The 21,021-nt window shown below is 41.9% G+C and overlaps 1 long non-coding RNA gene across 1 annotated transcript in view; it reads left to right on the top strand.

Moving 5' to 3' along the window:
- The window catches only part of LOC307226047, a 348,766-nt gene that overhangs the window by 327,063 nt on the left and 682 nt on the right, over window positions 1-21,021 (top strand). The gene's annotated exons all lie outside the window — the stretch shown is intronic.

The raw sequence follows: 21,021 nt of genomic DNA on the forward strand, positions 1-21,021 counted from the left end.
TACCCAAAGTTGGGCACTTCTGATTTCCATTGATTTTAAGTAGAGCAAATAGGCATATACTGTACTTAAATCTCCTATGAACATCAATGGGCCTTAATGGTGCTTAAGTGTATCATGCTCTTAAGCATATTGCAACACTTTTCAGCTATTAGAGGAGCTCCAGTTTCAATTGTCAACTCCCAATTGCTGGACACTGAGGACCTCTTAAGATGTCTTACAGATGGAATTCCTGAGTAAAAGAACATTTGCCGCTTGTGTTGGCTGTGAAGGCTGCCTCTGGACAAATACACTGTTTGTGCACATTTTGAAAGGAAGAACTATGATTTCTTCACAAGGCACCCTTCATTCTGATATGTGCCTGTATGGAGGAACCAGTTCCAGAGTACATGTTGTCACACATTAATTTTTGGAGGTAGAAACATTGCAAAAATATATTTTTAGTTTGCTTCCGCACACAGTTTCAGGCACCTGAGTTTTATTAGTTAGAAAGAGGCTAAACGGTTGGCCCTGACACTCTGCGCTCATGGAATGCAGAGCTATGTTATGCTATTTTTCCTTCTGACACAGATATAAAATAAAGTTTGTGGCTTGATATTCATACAGGTGTAGCGCAGGTGATAGGACATGAGTTTGAAATGACAGAATGTTTCGTCAGAAGCTCTTTTCTTACCATTTGAATCCCCTTCGGATACTTGAAGATGGCTTTTATATCACCTCTCAGGCTTCTCCTGGCTAAACATTCCTCAACCATTCCTCATAAGGCTTGGTCTCCAGACCTTTTATTATCTTCTTCGCCCTCCTCTGCACACGTTCCAGGTTGTCAATATCCTTCTTGTTATGTACTGAAGTTCTCACCCTGGGCCAGCAGGGGGATATTGTAGATAGTTATGCAAATAAGGGATCGAAAGTGACATTCGGTGATTGGATAGTTTTAGAAAATTGTTAGAGTTACGTTGTACTGGAGCTCTATATAAGCAGGCTGACTGAACCCTTCAGTTGAGTTCTGTTTGGGCCTGTGAATAAACAAGAGCTGTTTGAAGAATCGCTGTGTCGTCTGATATGTTCACCCACAACTTAACACTTCTTACATTGTGGCACCCAGAACAGGACACAGTACTCAGGTGGGGTCTAACTAGGGCAGCAAAGAGTGGAACTATTACTTCCCTTGATCTGGACATTATACTTCGGTGGATGCAACCTAGAATTTCACTAGCTTTAATGGACACTGCTTAGACACTGCTTCATTTTTTGTTGTTGCTGCTTTGATTTGTGTGCATCTGTATATTATCAAATATTAAACCAGTGTTCTCATTGAGCCCCACCTGTTAAATAATTATGTTCACCCTTGGCTGCATCTTTATTGTGTGTATTTTTCAGGGAGGACCTAAAATCAATATATTTCCCTCAACAGATGTTTTATACAACCTGTGATTCTGGAGAAAGTCTCAATGAATTTGTTGGGTAGACTGGCATAGGAGTACGGCTTAGAAAAGGTTGGGCTTTGCTTTTAGACCTCTTCAGCCACATTTTCCTGATATGCGTTTGCATGATGTGGCAGGAATATCTTCTGAAGCAGTAGGGTCCAATACAGGGATGAGTTCCTATCCCTTCCCCCGTGTTTTTTGTTTCGGGTTTTTTTTTTCCCTTTCTGATGTTGCCGTAAATCACTTACAGAACTGACAGCGTTTGGGCTGCATGACAAACGTTCCATAATAATGCAGCCCGATAAAAATGTGGAATTTCTGAGGTTACTACTTGTAATGCTTTTGGTGCCGTTGTAAATTCCCAGCTGTGTCAGCGTAGGTGGAAAGCAAGTCATAAATAAAAAGTGTGTAGAGAGATCTCTTGCTATGAGCCAAATTCCATGACTTCATTCAACTACTTAAAAAAAATATATCTGATAAAGTCATTAGCATTATCTTAATTGCATTTTTTGTGTGTGTTAGAAATGATCTACGATGTATATTGGGCATCTGATGAGCATCTATACTGCCCTGCTTAGAAGCATACATGCATGGAAAAGAGACTGGGGGAGACTAGTGTCCCAGCAAGAAACCTTAATGATAACAAATAAACAAGAGCTTTGTGTATTTTGATAGGAGGGACAGGGAGGTGGTGAGAATCCAACAGATAAGGGGGGAAACTCTGCAATTGTCTGTGGCTTTAACATGCTAAGAGACATTGATTATTCTAGGACAATAATGGCTTGGTTTAACCTGCCAAGCATTTTAATGGAATTATATACTGCAGAACGAAGGAAATGGGTAAAGTTTTGAATTTGGTTTATGTAGTATGGAACAGTGCTGGATTTACATATAACCTAAACAAGTTCTAGCTTGCAGCGGTTCTCAACCTGTAGGTCCCCAGATGTTGTTGGACTGCAACTCCCATGATCCCTCGCTAGCAGGACCAGTGGTCAGGGATGATGGGAATTGTAGTCTCAAAACATCTGGAGGGCCGAGGATGAGGAAGCCTGGCATAGGGTCCCACTCTCTTGTGGGCCTCAAAAAAAAATTAAAGGAAAATAACTGGATGTACATTTCCAAAATATAAGATAAAAAACAAATAAAATAAAACCTACGTACAGCAACAGTGTTATGTGCTGTGTAGGCTCCTACGATGTAATGCCAATGTGTTTGCATTATTAATTACAGATAGGTAGCCGTGTTGGTCTGCCATAGTCAAAACAAAAAAAATTCCTTCCAGTAGCACCTTAAAGACCAACTAAGTTAGTTCTTGGTATGAGCTTTCGTGTGCATGCACACTTCTTCAGATACACAGTGTATCTGAAGAAGTGTGCATGCACACGAAAGCTCATACCAAGAACTAACTTAGTTGGTCTTTAAGGTGCTACTGGAAGGATTTTTTTTTGTTTTGCATTATTAAGTTTGTTATGCATAAAAAATCATTTTAAGTTAGAGCTTAATAGTTATTTCACTATTAATATACTTCTTCATTGTATTTCACTATTAATATACTTCTTCATTGTATTTCAGTTCAACAATTACTTTGATAAAATACATATTTTGTTATGTGCAAATGGCTTTAGATACCTGTTAGGTCCATAAATTACCATATAGCATATATTCAACACAGAAAACAGTGACAATTTGTTGTTGACAAAGGGCAGCTGGGCATATAAAGGGCCCCATTACCTTCAGTAGCTTAGGGCCTCATCAAACCTACATCTGGTCCTGGTATGAAATAACTAAAACAAGACGTGTTTTGGCAGTGCCCATGCTGTCATATCAGAGGTTTTTCAAGCTTTTGAGACCTGTGGGTGCATTTCAAGTGCTGTTGGGTGGTTGTTTTTATTTTGATTATGCATTTTGTGGTTTTATATTTAGATTTTATTCTGTGAACCACCCTGAGACCTGTGGTATAATAATAATAATAAGAAGAAGAAGAAGAAGAAGAAGAAGAAGAAGAAGAAGAAGAAGAAGAAGGCACCAGTCACAACATGGTTGCCATTTAAATGGGGGGGGGGTGGTTTAGGTAGTGAAGAAATGGTGAAGCTTATATTGAACTGGTTATGAATCCAAAGTGATGTCAACGTGACTTGAAATTTGATAGGAAGAACCGAATGCACAAATACAGGAAAGGTGACTGCTAGCTTGACGCCATTACATGTGAATATTCACTTTTACTTATAAAGGCATTTCTGAACCAGCAGCTCATTATAATAAAATATTGTGGAAGTGTTTCCCCAAATTAAAGCAAAATCTACAGTCACATTTCATTTTGCAAATGGACAGGATCAAGTGATCCAACAAGGAATTCAATTAAGTGCGTTCTCTAAACACTCTTGACAGAACATAAATGTTTTCAGCAAACAATGGAACAGATCAGGATTTGCAAGTGCCTGTTTAATTCCAACAGGAAGTGTATCCCAAAGGGTTAGTACTACTGTTCTGAAAGCTTTAGTTCCAGTGGAAGCTGCTAATAGTGGCATAGTGTGGGGAGGCAGGGGGTGGTTGCCTCAGGCACAAAATTGTTAGGGGGTGCAAAAATTCGACACTTGGTGCTGCCTCAATATAGTTGTGTGCTTCCGTCATTGAGCTCCATTAAAAACGGCTTCTCCTTGCAAATCAGGAAGTGACCTCTTCAGACAACAGAACAACTCTTCTTATCTCTCTGGCTGCAATCTCTGCTAGGCAGTTGAATGCGCATGCCCCGGACACAGGCAACCCACGCTACACCACTGACTGCTAAACAAACACCTGTGGGACAGTCAGGAGAGCTTCTCTGCCTGATGACAATGACCTGGCTGGTGTATAATGAGACAAGGTGTTCCTTCTAGTTACCTGATCCTAGGTCATTCAAGGCTTTGTACACTAACACTAATCCACTGAACTTAGCTCAGTAATGTCATGTTGGCTGATGTCATGTTGCTGATACAGACATTTAAAGTGGTAACAGACCACTTTAAACAGTAATGGGTTCCCCTAAAGAATCCCAGGAGCTGTTGTAAGTTAAAGGTGGAGAGATTTGTCAGCTACAATTCTAAGAGTTCTCTGGGAAACGAGGATTGATTTTTAAACCCTGTCAAAACTGTAGCTCCATGAGGGGAATAGGTGTCTCATAACAACTCTCAGCATTCTCAGTTCTCAAGATGTTTTGGGGAAAGCCAAGTGGTATGATGCAGCTTCAAATGTACAGTGTGGATGGGACCTAAGACTTCCAACAGTGAATTTGCCCCCGTTATTGGCATTCAGTCAATTCCACTAAGATGCATGCATTAGATGTTTTTCCCTACATGAGAAATGCACACCCCTCTGAACTTTACCTGGAAACGTAAAAATAGAACAAACCAGTCAGTCACACTACCAGCAAACTTCTGAGATGTCCTCAGTTGGGTCAGGCAATTGCAAAACAACAACAACCTTAATAATTTCTGTTTGCTTTTTAAACAACTAAAGTCCCTCACCTTCCATTCCTCCTCTAGGCTCATATGATCATGTGCATTTTAAAGAATATTTTGGGAGGTGCATTGGCTGAATACAAATTACCAGCTTATCATCTGAGAAATGAGGAGAGGCTTGCCAGTTTAAAAATGTGTGCTAAGCTCAGCACTGCCGATGACTGTGGGTGGTCTTGTGGTTTTCCAGATTTGTAGTATGCCATGAGTTGCTGTTACTGTTCCTTGGGTTGCCCATATGTTGTATTACTGCGGAGCTGGGATGTTCGCTCTACTTACCCTTTCATGCATTTTTATGGGTTTTTTAACTGCTTCTTCGTTTACAGAAGCAGATGGTTTGTTCTGTTCCTACGTCTGAACATGTTAACACATATGGGTAATGGTGTTGTTTGCATTAGTTTCCAAATGCGTAGGTGTGATGGAAAGTCCAGGAAAAAGCAGTGCAGGTGGAACTCCACCAGAGTGGAATATGCTGAGCTAGAGCTTCACTCTGATTGGCCGTAGGTACAGCTAGCCAGAAGGAGGGTGGAGACAGGACTCTGTTCATGGTATTGGGCTGGGGAAACAGTATAACCTCTGAGCCATGGAAAATCCACCCTGAGGGGATATTTGCAGCAAGAGAAGGCAGTCTCTGAGTTGGGGGCTAGATTGAAAGACCATGGTTATTGTCTTTCAAAGGGTATACAGACATGAGAAAGCTGAATTCTGGGAGAAGAGAAGTGGAGTTCTGAGGGAACACTCTACTTAAATCCCAATTCCATAGGAAGGGGATAGATTTCCTAGTGAGAGAAGAAGAATCCCAAACCAGCTAGAAAGGGAGTGTGCACTGATCTTCCTGGTCCAATATACTGAGCCACAGTGCTAAGGTAAAGGTAAAGGGACCCCTGACCATTAGGTCTAGTCATGGCCGACTCTGGGGTTGCAGCGCTCATCTCGCTTTATTGGCCAAAGGAGCCAGCATATAGCTTCCGGGTCATGTGGCCAGCATGACTAAGCCGCTTCTGGTGAACCAGAGCAGCGCACGGAAATGCCGTTTTCCTTTCCGCAGGAGTGGTACCTATTTATCTACTTACACTTGACGTGCTTTCAAACTGCTAGGTGGGCAGGAGCAGGGACCAAGCAATGGGAGCTCACCCCGTCACGGGGATTCAAACCACCGACCTTCTGATTGGCAAGTCCTAGGCTCTGTGGTTTAACCAACAGCGCCACCAGCGTCCCATAGCCACAGTGCTATTTTCTAGAAAAAAGAGGTGCTGGAACTCACGATGAATGCCACTCTTGTTCTCCTTATAATGGCAATGGCGCCCACCTGAGAAGTGTCGGAACTGAGTTCTGGTGAATTCCAGCTAAAAGAAATAAACCTTGCTGAGTCAAATAGAGGAGCCTCAGGTGTGAGATTTCTAAAGGTGAGGAATCAGAAGGACAATAGGCAGATTAATACTAGCCTGGCAGAAAGTACCAGCCTGTTTCAGACCCCACAAGTTATCGAAACCTAAGCTGGAACATTTCTGTGTTAAGTCTAAGTAGCCAAACTAAATCTAAGGTGCACACTTACCATCTTATTGAAAAGTCTGTGACATCTGCTGAGTTTGGTGTGTACACTTTGCTGATTCTTCGAAAGTCTCTAACTCCCAAAATATCTCTGTTTACCATTCTTATTGTGAAATAGATCCTTTTTCTGTTTAACTTCCCTAAGACTCCAAGTGCCAGATTTTTCTTATGATTACAGTGGTACCTCGGGTTAAGTACTTAATTCGTTCTGGAGGTCTGTACTTAACCTGAAACTGTTCTTAACCTGAAGCACCACTTTAGCTAATGGGGCCTCCTGCTGCCGCCACGCCACCAGAGCATGATTTCTGTTCTCATCCTGAAGCAAAGTTCTTAACCTGAGGTACTATTTCTGGGTTAGCGGAGTCTGTAACCTGAAGCGTATGTAACCTGAGGTACCACTGTATTTTAAGCCAGAAGGGGAGGAGGCACACTACAGTAGGCAATGGTTTTGAGACATTTTCCTGCAATTTTTAGCTGCTCACTCCACTCCAAATCACCAGCATACAGGCAACTCCTGCATTGACCATGAGGGAAAGTAGGCTTCTGGGTTCAAAGGTAGGATACAAATTTAACAAGTAAATAGTACATAGATTGCATATGTAAAGTGAGGAAAGATCTGATGCTCTTCATAACAGTGAAGTGCAGCTTGCCTCTATCCTGAGAATAGCCAAATCTCATATGCATTTTCATTTTCCCAATTTGTTTTTTTGGTACACAATTTTACTCAGTATAAGGGCTCATTCACACTTCCACTTGTTCCATACCTAGAAAGCATGGGTACAAATGGTTTTCTAGGCACAGGTTCAATGGGTTTTGACTTTGCCCCGCCACTTTACCCCGGAAAACCTGTTCTTTAGTGTTCTTTAGTGTTAATCGGAACAAACAGCAGTCCACAGAAAATCCCACTGCTGTTTGTTCCAATTCATTATTAAACTGCAGGTTTTCCTGGGGGAAGTGGAAGGGCAAACTAAAGTGTGGAAGATTCTTTAGTAATTACATTGATTCATCTTGAAACGTATGTCCTGATTTCCTTCTCAAACAGAAATTTAACATAAAAACACATAGTTTAGTATTTGTTTTACTACTTTATGTCAAAAGATTCTGGTAACCGACTGCATTATGTGGATAGCAAATGCCAGTCAATTTAGCAAGCAATATCATCATCAAACATTAAACAAAGAATTATTTCAAAAAAAGAACAGCAGTTGAATTGAATTATGGCTTGATTTAAATGGTGGTGTTGTGCTTGATTTAAATGGTGTTCTTGTAAACAACATAAAGGATAAGAAAAGGCAACATTTGTTGGCTGCAGGAAATCATTCTGCCTCTTTTATAGATAGCCTTGTTAATTTGAGAACAGAAGCAAACATGTTCTTCTTGCCTTCTTTTTTCATTTTTTTGAAAAAAGGTGCACAGATAATTTTTATTGGTAGCAACTTGGTTTTTGTGGATAACCAGCAATTTATTACCAAGTTCAGGCCTTATTGCTTTTTCCAGCTTGTGGAAACCTATTTCCTTCATGCATAACACTTTTTAATTTATCACCTCCTGAGAACACTTAAGCAACTGTGATTCAATTAAAGCCATGTTCAGTGGATGTGCCTGTGTTTCACCCTTGGCTGATAAAAGAAAAAGACGCTATATTTTAGAATTATTGATTGACTTCTCTGTATTTATGACTCCAGTCAAAATCTTTAATGATTGCTTTAAACTGTTGTGTATGTGGTGTGCTGATCTCATAGAAGAAGCTCCAGGTGCAATCCATATTTTTCTCAGAGCTTAGCAATGCACCTTCCTTTAAAAAAATGTGCTAAATAAGTTAGAACTGTGCTAAACGTTGGCAAAGGAATGTTCGTGAAATGACAGTTCTTATAGCTCATAGATGATAGCGAATGATAGCCATATTCAGGGTAGACCCAGTGGATTAAAATGATTTGTTACATAGTCCCACTTATTTCAAATGGGTCTATTCTGAGTATAACATTGAATATCACCCTAAATGAATATTTGCAATATGAACTTCAGGAATCAATATACAATACATATTCAATGCTAATAATAATAAATTGTTGTTGTTGTTATTTGTACCCCGTGCATCTGACTGGGTTGTCGCAGCCACTCTGGGCAGCTTCCAACATATATAAAAACCTTAAAACATTAAAGGGTAAATTAACTTATTAAATTATAAATTATACACCACATACACAACAGTGTGTATATGTGTATGTGTGTGTGTGCACGCGCGCACGCGCGCGCACACACACTCACATATATTATAGAATTTCTGGCAAATATTTGGCATCCAAATCTATAAAGAAAACCTTGAAGAACCTCCACCAACTTCAAATCTAATCATTATGAAAATAATTGTTTCATGGGCATCAAAGTGGGTGGTGAAAATGCAACTAAAATATCAGATTGGGTGGTGGTTGAAAAGAAAGTTATTATTATCACTGGATGGAAACTGCCCATTTCACCACATGCAGACACACTTTCCCAAAGTACACTGGCAATGAGGCTACATCATATCCTAACATGCTTCTCAGGTCCTTCTGGTGGGGAAAATGTCAGCTGCCAGCTGGTCACTGTGCTAAGAAAAGCTCTCTTTGTCACAACCACTGCTGTGAAACTAGCTGCAATGAAAATGGTGAAGAAAGGAGAGCCATTTCACTTCTCTTCTCTCCCCCACCTCTCCTTTAGAACTGAAATTCTTGGCTGAGAACGTTCAGCTCAGCGCTAGGGAAAAGGTTTGCCTCGTCCAGAATTCTGCTTCCCACAGTTGCAAGCCAGATGCTTCTGGGAAACTTGTAAGCAGGACATGAAGGAAACAATTCCTGTTTTTTGTTCTCTGAAGCTAGCACTTCATCATATACTGCCTTCATTTTTTTATTGTTTATGTACTGCTTTTTCTCCCCACTGACATGGTTTGTTTGTGGTTTAAACCAATGATGACGATAATGATGAAAGCCATGCCTCTGGACCAGAGATTCTCACATGGTGATGGGCCACTGGTGGTCCATGTTCTCCGTCCAGGTGGAAGGCTGAGGAGCAGTTGAGGTTATCTGTACAGTGGTACCTCGGGTTACATACGCTTCAGGTTACATACGCTTCAGGTTACAGATTCCACTAACCCAGAAATAGTACCTCAGGTTAAGAACTTTGCTTCAGGATGAGAACAGAAATCGTGCTCCGGCGGCGTGGCAGCAGTGGGAGGCCCCATTAGCTAAAGTGGTGCTTCAGGTTAAGAACAGTTTCAGAACGGACCTCCAGAACGAATTAAGTACTTAACCCGAGGTACCACTGTACTTGTTTCTGCACTTAGTTTCATTTTTCACTCAATCATGATTGAGGCCATTTTAACCAGGGCTGGATTATCAAAGAGGGTGGCAGGACTTTGGGTTAGGACCTAGATATCAGCAACCAGGAACAACTGCTAGATTGCTTCAAGCAATTCTGACACACAGCAGTCACAAAGCTGTTGGTTAATTATGCCTCCCAAGGAAATGAGGACAGTGTCATCCAATCATGTTCATTACAAATGCAATGAATTTCTGCTCCCATAACTCTCTGGGGCAGATTGGGACATGTGGCATGCAGCAGGTGGGGAGGAAAAGGAAGGAAGGAAGGAAGGAAGGAAGGTCCTATTGCACGAGCAGACCCACTAGGCTGAGTAGCAACCAGGAATAACTGATACATTGGTTCAAGCAGTTCTGGCACCAGCACAAAGCTGTTAGAAACAATATCTTAATTCGAATTGAAGAGCAGCCCCTAGATCTGATTTCAAATGCCAAAACGAATTTCAAGCAATATTACATAGTGCCTCAGCAGAATATCCCACTGTACCTATCCCAGCCCACATGTGATTTTTCTCACCCCATCATGGCAGCAAAGCAGGGCATGATGGGAACCAAGAGGAAGTCATCAACACGTGTCGCTAACAGAGCTTTTTGTACAACTTGATATCACTTATGAAGAGACTTGAATGCTGAAATATAAATTCTCCCTTTTGGCTTATGTGGCAATTTCCCTCTCTCTCTCTTTGGTTATAAAATATTTCATGCTGACACAACCATATTCCATAAGATAGTATTTTATTTAAATTTTTATATCCTTTGTCGTTAGAGGTAGTTTCATTTTTCAGAACACATCATCCTGTCATCTTTTGTATTTTCTCTATGCTTTCTGGCAGTGTCTTCCATTTTTAATTTTGTACATAATTAACAAAGTGTGTGTGGAGCAAGGGGTGTGTGTGCGAGTCTAGCACAATACTAAAATCTGCTATTATCTTTCACATTTTCCCCAGTGTTTTCAACTGACCAAATGCACATAATTGGCCTTGTTGTCAAATACTGTCATAGCTATAGCAAACTACCATTGGGCTGCAACTCCTTTATGTTCCTCCTTCTCTCCTTTTCCCTTCGCCATTATCTGACTGTGTAGTTGGATGTGATAAATTGGGCAGGAGAGCAGAAAAGCTACTTACAATAAACTTGCAACAAATTAAGCATGGGCCCTAAGCATACCACAGGGCATCCAGATTATACATTCTGAGCTAGCAATTGTCTCTTTGTGACCATAAATCTTCTAGATTTTTAACCATGCTATGTGCCTGCTGGATGAGAGAAGGTAGCTTTCAAATAATCCCCCTTCTCCTTGGTATACTGTAAGTTTGTAATGGGCAGCAGCTTATAGGCAGAGAGCTAAGTTAATGCAATAATTTTGTGGCATACCCTTAGTCAGTGCTTTTTTTCTTAAAAAATGTTTAGTGGTACTCTCGTTTTGACTGAAGAAAATCACCATTTTATAGTTCAAATTGGAAAAAATAAATACAGTAAATGGACAAAAGTACAAAGAACATGCATTACCTCATATTACATAGCTGACACATTAAACACTCGATTCTGTCTGAGACTCAGGAAACACTGTGACAGAAAATAAGGCCACCATTGCGGGAAGCAACGGAACTGACAATTCACCGTGCTAGAGAAGAAACTAAAAAATTATATATATTAGTTTCTTTTCCCATTAAATTCACAAAATGTTTAGAGAAAGTTTCTTGGTGGCAGTGCTCAAATTACAGGTGGGGGCAGAGGGGGTTGCCCTCCCCCTTGTTGCTGACTTTTTAGAAACGTAATAAGGGAAGTCGGGAGTAGGGCTTGTGGATTCCACTACTATCTCTTCCCCACCCCATAATTATACACTGGCTAGAGGTACGAAAGTGACAAAATGGATTTTTCATTCTAAAACGAATCAGTGGAAAACCCCGGGGTTACATAATTATACACACGAAGCCTAGGCAACCCATAATCGCAGATGGTGCGTCCTGCTAGGCTTGGATTTCCAGGGGTGATGTCACTCTGAGGGCAACTCTTGTTTTTCATAGTTAGCATTTCTATGTGCACTGTAGGAAGAGTGCAGTCCAGCATGTCGAGGAGCAGTTAGTGACTGAACTGGCGTCCTCCTAGATGTGTGGTCAAGAGTGCGAACTAATGTGAATGCTTGCAGAAAAATAGACCAGGGTGGCCAGAGAAAAGGAGCAGACAGGGACTGCATGGAATCTGAGAAGCGTGTGGCCTGTGCTTTGGAGCCACAGAGAAGAGAAGCACAGAGAGGCATGGGCAGGAATGTGGTGGGGATTCCTGCAAAGGAATAGGTCTTGATGTCTTCCTTAAGGATCCAGTAGGTTGACCTATGTGCATATGGGCATTGAGAGTTTAGCCATTAGGCACATTGTCCCTGGTTTCAGTCTGAACTGAACCCCTCTTTACTGCTGAATTTTGCAATCTGCAAAAAACCTGAATTGACATTTGTTGCACTGCAGCTTTAAAGAGTGGGGTTTCACGGGGAAAGATCTGGGACACAGAGCTTTAAAGCCCAGACCTGTGTCTGGAAAGTGTGGGGCAATATGTAAGTGTGGTTGAGCCCTTAGTCAAAACATCCTCTGCTTCCATTGCTGAATGGAAGGCCCCAGAAGACACCTGCAGATAGTGACCGGAAAAGGAGGCCGGAGGAAGTCAATGGAGAGGGGGCTATGAGTAGGGTGAAGGCAGTGACTGCAAAAGGTCTTGCATTGGCCCCGAGTCTCTTATTTTTGCATGCTATCTTCATTTGGAACTTAATGGAGCTTAGTTCTCATTTTTTTCATGAACGTTGAAGGGGGATGGAACAATAGAAATGGGTTTTAATATTGTTTCCCTGGTCCAAATTGTGATACATAATCTGAATGTTTTCAAGTCAACCAGCACTTAAGTACAGTGGTACCTCGGGTTAAGTACTTAATTCATTCCAGAGGTCCGTTCTTAACCTGAAACTGTTCTTAACCTGAAGCACCACTTTAGCTAATGGGGCCTCCTGCTGCTGCCAGCACGCAATTACTGTTCTCATCCTGAGGTAAAGCCCTTAACTCGAGATACTATTCCTGGGTCAGCGGAGTGTGTGACCTGAAGCGTATGTAACCCGAGGTACCACTGTATAGTAGTCCATGAGAGATGCCACACTGATTTGTAGATAAAATGGACTCTGCTTTGGAAATTACATTTCCTCCATGAGTTATATTTTAAAAATGTCTTTTGCAGAGCAACATGTTGGAACCATATGTGATTACAAAGCTCTGGTTGGCCATCTAGCTTTATATTACATCCAGTTCCCCATTTGTAATTCTCATTTGCAGTTCGATGATACGAGAGCTTCATCAGGTCTGCTCACTTGAGTATCACTTTGGGCTGACCTTTCCGTGGGAAACGATGTTTGCGGCTGCCGCCGCAGCAACACACAAGGTGTGTATGAGACCTCGGACCAATCTAATAAAAACAATTAAAAATAAATAAAAAGAACCTGAGGCGCAACAGAACAAAGATAAAGAGAAGAACAAAAAAGAAAGAAAGACAGAGTTTAACAATGGATCCCATCACTCCCATGCTTTTGTATGCAAAGTCACAGCAATATTTTGGGTGGTGTTTCTCAGACCTGGACATGCTCACACACATGTCTATAAGGGGATATGTTCATATTATCACTATGTAGTAGGGAAAGATTGATCAGCAGGGAAGACACACTTATATTTTGAGATTGGGCTCCTTAAGACATGGTAAGGAGATGGATCTAAATCTCTGCAGCCACCATTCTTATTTGTCATCCTGTGTTTCAAAGTTAGCTAGGGGGGAGACAGCTGAATGTCCTTGCATTCTGGGAGGGGAAAGAAAAATAATGGGCAGAAATCCTGGATTACGGGTTTTACTTTTTTTCAAATTATGTTGTCATCTCCAAAGCCTCTCTTCCCTCAGCATTGACCCTGTTATCTCTCCAGTCAGCCTGCCATCTATTTAGCCCTGGCATCTAGACAGACACTGCTGATATTTTGTTATTAGGGCAATACTATTGGTATGAACTGAAGGCCCAGGTGGGGCTTTTTCAAAGTGTCATTAACTGCTCATATAATAAGTACTCCAAAACTGTAATGAAAAATCAGAGGGGATGGAGGCCATTGATTGTTCTTGGGTATAAATAAAGATAAATGTAATTAAAGGCAATTGGAAAAGCCAAACTTACCCACTGACTAAATCTTCTGGAGGCAAAAGCAGATAGTGAGGGAAACAGTTCAGGAAACACACACACACACACATGTGTCAGATTAGGCCAGCTACTGCTGGAGATGGCATCAAACACCAGTTCTGTTTAGATAAAGGGTTTACCTTGGATTTAATCCTTCTCCAGTCTAAGTTGCCACTGCAGCAAATATTTCATCTTTCCACCTCATCTACTTGCTAAGGCTGCAAAACTGAAAGCTTCTCTCTCTCTCCCCCACCCTCCCGCCGCCGCATTAAAAGCAAATGGACTTCTAAAAAAGTATTTTAGGGGAAAGATGTGGTGCTAAATGTGTGGGGTTTTTTGCATTTAAAGTTCAGGGTGTGTGTTTATTTTAAATGTAAGATGCATCCACTGAGGGAAAACTGATAAACAGCAAGGATGGGTCATGAGGTTACTCCTTCCTTCCCTGCTGTGATCCTGGAGAACATCCCTCTTCAGTTTGCTTTGGGGGCCGGGGGAAATCATACTTTGGTGCCACAGCACTGACATTTCTAAGGCCACCAATTGCCTCCTGAAAGTTGCTTCCTTCATCATCCCAAGATTGGGTGTGGAGCACCTCTGGCCACTGAACTACAATTCCCACCAGACTTGCATGGGGCTGATGGGCATTGTGGTTTAGCAACATCTGGATTATTCCTCTATCTTCAACAAAGCATGCCTATTTTCTAATGCTATGTCTTTATCACCTCAAGAAGCACATAAATATGATTTTCCAGTGGGCTGGAAAGGTCATTTTGTATTGTATTTAAACCTATTTTTCCTTGTCCTATGGTGGAGGATCTCTTCTTCTTCTTCTTCTTCTTCTTCTTCTTCTTCTTCTTCTTCTTCTTCTTCTTCTTCTTCTTCTTCTTCTTTTTCTTCTTCTTCTTCTTCTTCTTCTTCTTCTTCTTCTTCTTCTTCTTCGTCGTCGTCATCGTCTTCTTCTTTCCCACCTTTTTCCCAGTCTGGACGCAAGGCGGTATGCACATATAAAACAGAACAAGCTAAAACAAAAAGACATCATTAAAATGTAATTAAATACAAATAGAATTAAAATAGTATTAGAATTAGACTCCGTTGTTTTGTGGAATCGCCTTAAGACTAATGAAGAAGGTGACTGACAAATTAATGAATTACAGACACACAATAAATATGCATACACACACACACACACACACACACACACATGCACTTTGTATGAAGCCTTAGAATAGACCTTTGGCAGCTATAGCTAATAAAAGCAGTTTAGGCCGGCTATGTTATCCAAGGCAGCCACAGAAAGATTCAGCCGAGTCAGCAAGAGAACCGTTTGCAAACATAACCCGAGAGCAAAGCGCTGCCAGCAATGTTGATTACAGAGTGTGGTTTATGAGCTCATCCGCTGCCAGGCTTGCTTTGTGTGTGGCCATGGGTGTGTTAATTAGCTTCAAGTCAAAGGAAACCTGGTGCCAATATTATCCTTTGCTCACTTCAAGAAAGAGCAGCTCTGATTCTGAAGACCCTGCGCAGCCCATCCTCTCTCACTCTTGTTCCTGGCCTGGAAATTAGAATGGTTACTATCAGCGACCCCCAAGGTTGTACATATGTGATTGTGTGTGTGTGTGTGTGTGTGTGTGTAAGGCCACACATTGCGTCAGCCTGTGACTAATGCTCAGTGGTACCTCAGCTGTAGAATTCATGTGGTAAGGGTTGCTTTAAAAAAAGAAAAAGAAAAAAGTCTGCCCTCAGATGCATGTGTGTGGCTTTTCCTGCTTGGGGGTATTTTAAATATATGTCCTTCAAGAGGCAGACCTGTTGGTTTCAGTGGAACATATTCAAAAGCAGGGTGACCTCCTGTTCTAAAGGCATGTCAACCTGCAATAATTTTTCTGCTTCCACTTCACTTCTATAGTACAAAACCGAAACAAGGAGGAAGGAAGCAGTCTATGGGAGAAAAGAGTTGTTCAAGGTGCAAATAAAAGTCTCTGTGAGAACGGGCATTCCCAAGAGGCAGAAGATGGTGCTCTTTGAACGTAAATGGATGAAATCATGCAAACTATCAGTTTTGGGCAGGGGTTGGTCCCCGTGCTACAAATATAGCCCTTCATATATTTTGGGTTGCAACACCCATCAGCCCAAGCCATCCTAGCTAACGGTCAGAAACGATGGGAGTCCACAACATCTGGAGGGTAACACATTGGCAATCCCTGATCTACACCAAGCAGTTCAGTCTGTGAGTTGCCCACTATTTCAGTCATCTACAGAACCTCCAAAAGGGGGGTGCAAGTTAAATTTCCCAGAATGCCCTGGTAGCAACACTAAGCCAGGAGCCTTGTGGATAATCTGAGCAGCCCACAGCAGATCACAGTGATGCTCAATCACTAGGTCCACCAGAAGGTATTTTGCTAGGGCCTGCTCAAACTTTGAGGACAAGCTTAACCCAGGTGAAGAAGCAACAAGCCAAGTTGGAAGCTGCCTAAAGGTATTTTCCTGAAAGGTGACAGTGATGAAAACAGAGCTCGATACACTTGCCTGTAACCTCCTAATAGAAAAGGAGGTAGCTGCTCTATTCTGAGTCAGATCATTGGCCCATTCAGCTCAGAATTGTTGATACTGACTGGCAGTTTCAGCACTTCTCCAGGGCTTCAGACAACGAACATTCTCAACCCTGCCTGGAGAGCCCAGTGGTTGAGCTTGGGACCTTCTGTGTGCACATGAGATCCAGGAAGTTGCGCCTTCCCCCTTGGGAAATAAAGACACAAGACGCATCATTTAAGGTTAATGGGCGAAAAAAGGCCACAACTTCCTGCAATCAATAAAGCCCCTAGTTGATGTACATCAGCAAGACTCCCCCTGTTGGCAGTTAACCCTTGCCGGTCTTAAAGCAATCAGGCTTAGGCATTGGTCCTATCGACTAACTGGCTTCAGCCTGATTGCTTGAAGACCAGCAAGGATTAACTGACAGCAGGGGGAGTCCTGCTGATGTACATCAACTAGGAGCTCCCCCGGGGTCACCACTCGGGGGCGTGCCTTAGGCCCACACCTCCATAGGCTTTGGACAGGGCAATGCCCCCCAGAATCCTTTACCAGACTACCCTTCGATTTGGGGGAAGGTGATGGCGCTTCCTCCCCCCCCTCATCTGCATAACAATACCCTTACCAATGCCTAACCACCAATGCCGAGGAAGTTGTGACGATTTGCTACGAGGTAGGAAAAAACCAAATGGCTGGTGCCAATTTGCCAAGTGGAAAAAATTCCTACCAGGCCCCTTGACAGTGACCAACCAAAGTCCATAGCAATGTCAGAGAGCCAAACCTAAGGGCGAGCGGGGTGGGAAACTGGAGCAGCTGGAACGGAGAAGAGAGGGAAATCCTCGGCCGCACTGGCTCCAAATAGTCTGGGCCACACCTCCCTGGCCAGCCAATTGGCTGGCCAGGGAGATTACGCGTCCGAGGATTCCCCCAGTCTTCTGGGGACTGTGATTCAGCCCCTACGCACGTGGGGATAGCGTGTAGCCTGCAACCCCACCTCCTCTTCAGCTCGGAAGTGGCTTTTCCTGAGCCGTATGGTGGGCCACAAAGCTGTGTAGTCCTGTTTCAGATTTTGGATACTTCTGGTTATTCCCTGCTTCTGTTCTCCTTATTGGTGTTCTGGGCTTCACTTCAAGCTTCTGCAGAAGTTCCTTGATGATCCTACAGATATTTGTCCTGCGGTGTAGGACTACAACCATGTAATATGTGGGAGTTGTCCCATTGCATCAGAATAACACAAGCTTTAGAGACTGAGTCATCATTACAGTTAAGGGTCAGGAAATCCATGCTGTTGTTGTTTATATGAACTGGTTATTTATATAGCTGTATTTTACAGCTCTATAAATGGATATGTGGTTCCTCCCCCTCAGTGACTCTGTGTGGTGGATCCAAATATTTGAAGTATTCAAAAAGTGCACCAAGCTACCTTCTCATTCTTCGGTTCCTGTCTCGAATCTTGGAAATATTACTATTCAGCAATGTTCTCAATTGCTTTCAGGTCACGCAGCACATACAAGCAGACCAGTTCCTTTGACCAAAGAGGAATCTGTGGCCTAACCTCTAGCTGAACTGCGCATGAACCTTCTAGAATTCTAAAATAAGTATGGGAAGTTCTTTCTTTGAAAAAGAAAAGAAAGGGAGAGAAAATAAATTGAATATTCTAGTTCAGCATGCTACAGGAAGTCAAACATTGCTGAAAAATATCCCTCCAAAAGGCTATTCCTGGAGTATTTACTGGACAAGCCAAACCCCAGAAAGTCCTGGAAATCTTTCAAGAAATCCTGCTTGAGTTATTTCTAGTCTCAAGTTCCAGACCAAAGTGGTTTGGATTTGAGCTCCAAAGTTTGAAATCTTATCTGCTCCATTTCTTTCTTTTGAGAACCCTGAACCGAGTAAGTTGAGTCTCAAAGTACTGTAGCATTTCCTGTAGGAAATCCATGGAATGGTTCTCACTTCAACCAGTTGCGTGGAAAGTCCCATCAGAATGAGGGTCAGTTCAGGACTCTTGGAGCACAACTAACCCTTTGTTTTTACATGGTCAAATTGGGAATGTATATTTCAAAAGTATGGATAAATGAAAAAAGACTGAACATTAAAGAGAAGAGAAGATGGTTGGGCTGAGGGGCGTTTTAGTGTTTTGGACATACTATATTTGACCTTAACATGATTTTAGTACCGCAAATGACAGTCAGTTGCAGAGTTGAAAATTCATGAGAATTTGGCTTGAGGTTCTCAAATCCAAACTAAGATATGGAATGATTGTAGGACATCCCTATTTTCATTTGGAGAAATGCTGGAGGGTATGTTCTCAGGACAACACAAAGTTTGCAGAAGTACACACACACACACAGTGTGTGTGTATGTGTGTGAGAGAGAGATTGGGAAAAGAAAAAAATGGAAAACTGGGGTGAACGAAATGGAGTATCATGCAGATGGGCATGACTAGCTGACTGGGACCCTGGAAAGAACTATCAAGGGATAAGAATATACTGCAACATTTTGTTACAAGTCCTTCTGGTTAATTGCAAATTTCGACAGGTTCCAATTAATTCTAAAGAATCCTGGCTCTGTCGGCTTTGATGGCTTTCCAGGATTTGTTCGTTCTATACGTTTTATTTGCTAGGAGCACTGAATTAATTAAAGTAACTCATAAAACACTCTGAAAAATCTATGTATGGAACTTATTGTATGAGTGCCAAATGCTCATGTTATTCATATCAGCAATGATTTCTGAACAACCTTTAGGGCCAGTAAATATTATACTGTCAGTTACCAATGAGAGGTGGACTCTATGCTTCGGTTGTTTAAGGTTGCCTTCTCATACTCACTCAGCTGGCTGGGAGTAAAGCTCACTGAACCCGATGGGATTTACAGTCGTACCTTGGAAGCTGAACGCCTTGGCTCCCGAAAGTGAATGTTCCAGTTTTCAAACAATTTTCAGAAGCCAAATGTCTGGCACGGCTTCCGCAGCTTCTGATTGGCTGCAGGACACGCCTGCAGCCAATTGGAAGCTGCACTTTGGTTTTTGAACGGTTCCGGGAGTCGAACGGACTCCAGGAAAGCATTCTGTTTGAAAGCCAAGGTACCACTGGACTTCTGAGTTGAGATTATAGAATTCCACTGTTACTCTGTATGGTGCTACAAAGTCTTGCTGCCATAGACTACCCTTTAGGAGGGACAAATGGATATGTCAATTTCAGTTTCTCTCTGTTTCTCATTTTCCCCATCTTCATTTCTCCACAACTCCATATCAGTTTCCATTTTTGTTTTGTTTTTTAAAATCATGGAAATTCACCAGCATTTTAATGCCAAATTCTGTATGCAATTTCCCCTAATATATACAGTTTTGCAAATCAGTTTCCCCTCATATAATGCATTTTGTATGTTATTTTCACTAATGTGTGAATTTATATGTACATGTCACCATAGTGTGTGCATTTTTGTACACATTACTAGGCTGCAAATTTCAAAGCGCTGTTTTCACTGCTTTTCGGTTTTGGGAAGTGGGAATTAGGAAGGCTTGCCTTTCAATGTGAACCAAATCCAATTTTGTCCCATTTCCACTCTCTGGAAGTTGTTCTTCAACATTCAGGCACATAACCAACAGATGGATGCAGTTTCCACATGACCAATGGATGGGGAGGCGCCTACAGAACAGTTCGGAGAGGGAACAAATCTGATTGTGTGACACAGCAATGTGTTCTCCTTTCTTTCCTATCAATAGTAATTAAATGACACTATTTGCAGGCCTGAGCGTTATCTGATTCCCCCACTTCCTCTCCCTTCTTTCACAACAGCTCCAGAGCTTAGGTGGGCCAGTGCTATTTTCAAAAAACCAGATAGAAAAGGATTGATTTCCTGCCCCCTTTTTCAAGCTATTTCAAGAAGAAGAAGAAAATCTAGGATGCATGTGTTGTGAAGTAATTTATCTGTGTAATGTAATCTCAGAGCGAGAACTTACTGACAGTTTGTTCAAGGGCAGTCAAATTGCCTCAAGAGGTTGAAGTCTCTGAGCGGATTTTTAATCACATTTACCCCCTCCCTCCCAGCTGGGTAAATTTACATGTGTTTTCATTGTGCCACATGAAGGGGCAAGATGGGTGGCAGCTGCTTTGAGAAAGGTGGCAGAGAATCATCTTGGTTATCTGAGTTACAGGCAACTAGCAAACAGCTGCAGTTGAATGAAATTGTCTAGAAGCAGCATGATAGTTGAACAAGAACCAGCCCATTCCCTCTTAATATTAGCTAGCTATGTGCAATAACATGATTGCAAAAGTAGGGGTACAATCCACAGGGCAGTTCTCCTTGAAATTAATGAGATCTATGCCAAAGCATGGAGTAGTATTCCACTAAATCTTACGAACAATAGACCCACTGAAATTAATGAACATAACTAAGGGTGTTGTTCACATTACTGCATACTGTGGCTCCAGTGTGCTGCTACCACAGTATTGTAAGCTGGGTTCAAACAATGT

The sequence above is a fragment of the Podarcis cretensis genome (genome assembly GCF_951804945.1).
Source record: "Podarcis cretensis genome assembly, chromosome: 10".
Classification (NCBI taxonomy): Eukaryota; Metazoa; Chordata; class Lepidosauria; order Squamata; family Lacertidae; genus Podarcis; species Podarcis cretensis.